The sequence below is a fragment of the Pogoniulus pusillus genome, chromosome 1 (assembly GCF_015220805.1).
Source record: "Pogoniulus pusillus isolate bPogPus1 chromosome 1, bPogPus1.pri, whole genome shotgun sequence".
NCBI lineage: Eukaryota > Metazoa > Chordata > Aves > Piciformes > Lybiidae > Pogoniulus > Pogoniulus pusillus.
This window is the reverse complement of record NC_087264.1, coordinates 5,714,243-5,720,242: the sequence shown is the minus strand read 5'-3', so window position 1 is coordinate 5,720,242 and position 6,000 is coordinate 5,714,243.

The following is a 6,000-nucleotide window of genomic DNA, read 5'->3' as shown; positions in this document are numbered from 1 at the left end:
ACCCACCCAAACCAGCTAGGCTGAATTACCCTGTACGTCTTTCCAAGCTTTAGGATCTGTCAGCTTCTGGCTGCTTTAACCACAGAAGCAGATCATCTGGGAGCCAGCATCACTGCCTGGGGTATGTGAATGTATTTGCTGGGGTAGCACATGCTGAAGAGAAAAACCTGCCTCATTCAAAGTGTGAGCTCTGCTACAAATCCTGGCTGCTTGCTTCTTGTTTTTTTCCCCTTCAAACCATAGCTGCAAACATCACACTTGGTACATTTGAAATGGAAAGCTGATGCTCCTGCATACTAATTCCTCCAGGCTCTGTTGTCTTTGTACAGAACATCACACTTATGAGAAAAAAAAACACCAGAAAGAAACAAATAGAGAGCAGTTTGTTTCCTCTGTCATTAGCTTGGCCAACACTGAGGTGAACAAGTGTCGCTATTTTGTGATTACTCAAGTGTCACAGCCCAACCACCAAGCTTCAAACCTCACAAGCAGGTTAGAGATCAGAGAGGCAAGGACTTAATAATGAGGATCATAACTTTGAGTTGACCCCTCCAGAAGTCAGCTTCCCTTGAGTCTGGGGGTCATGCAGTAGGGAAGGCTGTGTTCTTTGCTCAGCCTTTCTGTCCACCTTTTGTGCTGCAGGGCAGAAGGCAGCAGAGAGGCAGAGAGATGAAACACAGTGATCATACAGATTAAAGATGATGATAAATATGGGAATGGAAAGAAAGCTCTGCAGACACAGTAGCTCCAAGGTCACTGCCAGCTCTAACTGAAGGAGAAAATGAACTGCCACCAGAGGAAATGCCTGTTTCTCTGCCAAGCTGCCACCTTCAGCTTTCTGTTGGAGAAATGATCAATAGCAGCTGGCACACTTTGGTTTCATGCATCCAGGAACATCTGAAGACACTCATGACTGAAGATCAGTCGACAACATAAAGCACTAAATAACCTCTTGGGATCTTCAGCCACTAAAAATACATCCAAGTATTGTCCATGTGCCCTGGGAGCTGCACAGTCCACATTACCCTGCAAGGGAAATGCAGACAAGCCAGACCAAAAGAAGTAAGCCACAGCAGGGTCTAGGTAATTAAAGGCACTGGTAAAAAAAGGAAACTCAACCAAACCAAACCACATAGCAGATGATCCAGATAAAGCCTTCACAAACGTGCACCAGCAGGCTAAAAGAGGTATTCATTTCTGTGGGCATCAGTTGACAGTCACCATTAATACAGGGAATATAAACATGGTGAGGTAATGCTGTTCTGTTGTCCATACACATTAAAAACACAAAATAAAACAAAAGCAATGAGCCTAGCAGGACAAGGATGTGATGTCTGGAGAGAGCCCAAGGAAGGAAAAGACTGCAGCAAGCCCAACAGCACTCTGTGAGATACAGAGATGTATCCTGAGCACTTGCAAACAAGATGCTGGGCTTAGAATCATAGAATCAATCAGGGACCACAAGGATCATCTAGTTCCAACATCCCTGCCATGCCCAGGGACACCCTTCCCTAGAGCAGGCTGGCCACAGCCTCATCCAGCCTGGCCTTAAACACCTCCAGCCATGGGGCCTCAACTACCTCCCTTGGCAGCCCATTCCAGCCTCTCACCACTCTCATGCTCAACAACTCCTCATCTCCACTCTGAATCTCCCCATCTCCAGCTTTGCTCCATTCCCCCTTGTCCTGTCACTCCCTGACAGCCTCAAAAGTCCCTCCCCAGCTTTTTTTTTGTAAGTCCCCTTCAGATCCTGGAAGGCCACAAGAAGGTCACCTCACAGCCTCCTCTTCTCCAGCCTGCACAGCCCCAGCTCTTTCAGTCTGTGCTCAATCAGAGCTGCTGCAGCCCTCTGAGCCTCCCAGTGGCCCTTCTATGGACACACTCCAGCATCTCCACATCCCTCTTGTAATAGAGCCTCCAGCACTCGATGCAGTACTCCAGGTGGGGTCTCAGCAGAGTGGAGTAGAGGGGGAGAATCACCTCCCTTGACCTGCTGACCACACCTGTCCTGATGCAGCCCAGGCTCTGCTTGGCTTTCTGGGCTACAAGTGCACACTGCTGGCTCCTGTTGAGCTTCTCATCCACCAGCACCCCCAAGTCCCTCTCCTCAGGGCTGCTCTGCAGCCACTCACTGCCCAGCCTGGATTTGTGCTTGAAATTGCCTCGACTCAAATGCAGGACCTTGCACTGGGCTTATGCCAGTGCAGTGAGTTGCAGTGAGTTCCTTCTCACCAGACAGTGCTTTTGGGACTTTTTAAGCTTCTTTTTTTTCACTTCCTCCCCCCCCCCTCAAAATAAGAACATTCAAATAAGCTATATATGCTTTGTGTAGAAGAGGCCAAGGCTGCATTGCAGCCCCTCATTCCCAGGCTGGTGGAATTGTGCCAGTCAAACAACTCCAGCTCTTCTAGGTGCCCTCCACCTGCCCCATCCTCTGCTCTGTGAGGTCTTCCTGTGGGTGACACTGGTGGTCCTTCCTGTATTTGTCCACAGAGGGAACGGTGGTGTGGCACACAGGGGACACTTCTGCCCAGCCCACAGTATCTCTGGACCTCCATGAGAAGTGTTTCAGCATGGTGCACCCTAGGGGTATCCAACAGTGAGTCTGGGACACCTGATTGCCAGAGGAGCACTAGTTGGAGGATTAGGTCTCTGGAGCCAGACTCTGCATAGTGTCTCTGTAGTAACAGAGGTCACCTTTCCCTGCTTGCTACTGCAGGTTGGGCTTTCAGGAAGGGAGAATGTCAACTAACAAGTGACCAGCAACACTTGTTATCACATTGCAGGCTGCTTGGAAAGGCTGGTGGGTGCTGAAACCTCGGTGTAGTGGCTGTTATGGTTGGACTTGATGATCTTAAAGGTCTTTTCCAACCTTAATGATTCTGTGACTCTGATTCTGTGATTCTATAAAGAGATTCCAGTGCTGTCAAAAGGGAATGGATGATATTAAAAACACATGCATATATTAGGAAACCTCCACAGTTTGGATTTGCAAGTACCCAAGAATTCTCAGAACCAGGTCAGCCACTCATTCCTTTTCTGTTTGCTGAACCCTCCATGGCTCCCACAGCTCTTCTCACTACCTGGAGCCCAGAGAAGTGAAGATCAGGCTTGGGCATCAGCAACCATGCAGATGGAGGCAAGTGGAGCACAGGATACCAAGTCTACTGACCATCACCAACTGTGAGCCAAGTATGAGATAAGATTCCCAAGGAGTGGAAATCTTTCTGGACATTTAGTCTTACCATCCACTTTCAAGGGTTTAAAGCAGTGACTGAAAGGGCAGTGGTATTTACTTACAAAAGACCAAGAGCAGAGGCCCAGCCTGTATCAATATTAGCAGTGACTAATTCAGTCTGTCAACGGGAAGAGTTATGGGAGCTCTGGAACATAAGGGAGCTGCTGCAAAGCTTTCATTTCACAGGTGAGTACTGGAAAGAAAAACAAACCACTTAAGCCAACAAAAAAACCAAAATTCACCTAGCAAGCATGAGCACTCCCAGCATTGTGCCCATCTCAAGATTCCTAAATGTCTCCATTGCTTCAGCCAAAATTTCATGAACGTCACAAATGTATTGCTGAAGACATGGATGTGCCAACAGGTTTAGCAGCATCTCCAAAACCCCAGCCACAGAATCACAGAATCAAGCAGGTTGGAAGACACCTCCAAGATCATCCAGGCCAACCTAGCACCCAGTCCTAGCCAGTCAACTAGACCATGGCACTAAGTGCCTCAGCCAGGATTTGCTTCAACATCTCCAGAGGTGGTGACTCCACCACCTCCCTGGGCAGCCCATTCCAATGCCAATCACTCTCTCTGTGAAGAACTTCCTCCTAACATCCAGCCTAGACCTCCCTTGGCACAGTTTGAGACTGTGTCCCCTTGTTCTGTTGCTGGTTGCCTGGGAGAAGAGACCAACCCCACCTGGCTACAACCTCCCTTCAGGGAGTTGTAGACAGCAATGAGGTCAGCCCTGAGCCTCCTCTTCTGCAGGCTGCACACCCCCAGCTCCCTCAGCCTCTCCTCACAGGGCTGTGCTCCAGACCTCTCACCAGCTTTGTTGCCCTTCTCTGGACATGTTCCAGTCTCTCAACATCTCTCTTGAATTGAGGAGCCCAGAACTGGATACAGGACTCAAGGTGTGGCCTGACCAGTGCTGAGTACAGAGGCAAAATAACCTCCCTTGTCCTACTGGCCACACTTTTCCTGACCCAGACCAGGATGCCATTGGCTCTCTCGGCCACCTGGGCACACTGCTGCCTCATCTTCAGCTACTATCCACCAGCACTCCCAGGTCCCTCTCCTCCTGGCTGCTCTGCAGCCACTATCTAACACAGAAACACAGAATGGTTCTGTCATTTCTGTGATCTTTTCCTATTTTTTTTTTTTTGTTTTTCCTAATCACCCTGTTAAAATTTTGGGTTATGTCCAGTTTACTGCTAAAACATATTATCAAATGATCCTTTCCCTTAGGCAGTCATGAAGCATAAGCAACACTTCACAGGTGTAAGATGTTATGAGGAGAATTTCAGTGAGTTTATTACACATGCACACCCAGATAATTAAGTTAATTATAAGCATTTCATTCTATGCTGTTCAGGGGGAGGGGAAATAATCAAATATTGGGAAACACTGAAATCACCAAATACACCTTTTCTGCTTCTTTTCCTATTCTTCTGGTAACCACTCACATGCTCATTTTCTCTCACCCTGCTAACACAACAACATTAACAGTGCAGTTAAAAAAGTAGTTTGCTGTGGTGTACACGGGTTAGATCCTGCTTGGTGACACAAAGCCCCAGTAGTGCAAAGCAGATATTAAGCCAGTTTATCTAGGCAGTGGAGGACAATCCTCCTGCATAGGATACCCACCAGTCCCACTGGAAAAATGATGCTTAGACCTGTAAGTGATGACAGTGTATAAAGACAAGCCCCCTAGAATGATTTGCATCCCCTATACTGCAGGTCCTTCTGCATGCAAATTATTCTGCCTGCCTCATGAGGACAGGCAAAGCCTGTGTCTATGGCATCAAGTGACAGCCTGGTGTGGATCACACCACGGCCCCACAGGTTCTGGCTTTGCCTTGGATGTGATGTAAATCAGCACAGGGTCAAACAGGCAGTGCCAAGGTGTGCACAGCACAGCACTGTTGGAAGGAAGGAGATGGCTGTGAGGCAGTAAGAGGCAGAATTTGGTGCCAGGTCTCAGTAAATGACAAAACCAAAATATGAAGTGATTCAGTACAGACAAACCTTTTCAGCAAAACGTTTCCTGTGTCCTGCTGTCAGCAGCAGGAATGGAGAAATGCCAGCCTTCTCCTAGAGAGCACAGGGAGCAGGAGACTGGGCAGCTGTCAGGGTCTGAAGATCTCAGCACCCTACTGCTGACACATCATCACCACACTACAGGATGAATATCCTCATCTGTGTCACACAGCACCACAGCAGCTAACAAAACCCAAACTTTCAATAGTCATGTAGCAGACTGAGACATGTCCCTTTATCCATCATCTCCATGAGTTCGATCCACAGAGACAGGGGAAAAAGATTAATGTGGAAAATGGCAATATAGTCTAAAGAGTAACCACATTAAAGTGTCAGCACCTCACCCAGCAAGCCTGCTCCTTCTTTGTTTTCAGTGAGAGGCAGGAAGTGCAATGCTCTTCTCTGGTGTTAGTTCAGCAGAGCCAGCAGCCCCTTGTTGAGGATCCCCCAGATCCCACTCCTTGCCTGCAGGAGAGCTTGCCCTGAAGATGAGGTGACATGGTCTGGCATTTCATAGAATCACAGAATCAACCAGGTTGGAAGAGACCTCCAAGATCAGCCAGTCCAACCTAGCACCCAGCCCTAGCCAGTCAACCAGACCATGGCACTAAGTGCCTCAGCCAGGCTTTGCTTCAACACCTCCAGGCACAGAGACTCCACCACCTCCCTGGGCAGCCCATTCCAATGCCAATCACTCTCTCTGTGAAGAAATTCCTCCTAACATCCAGCCTAGA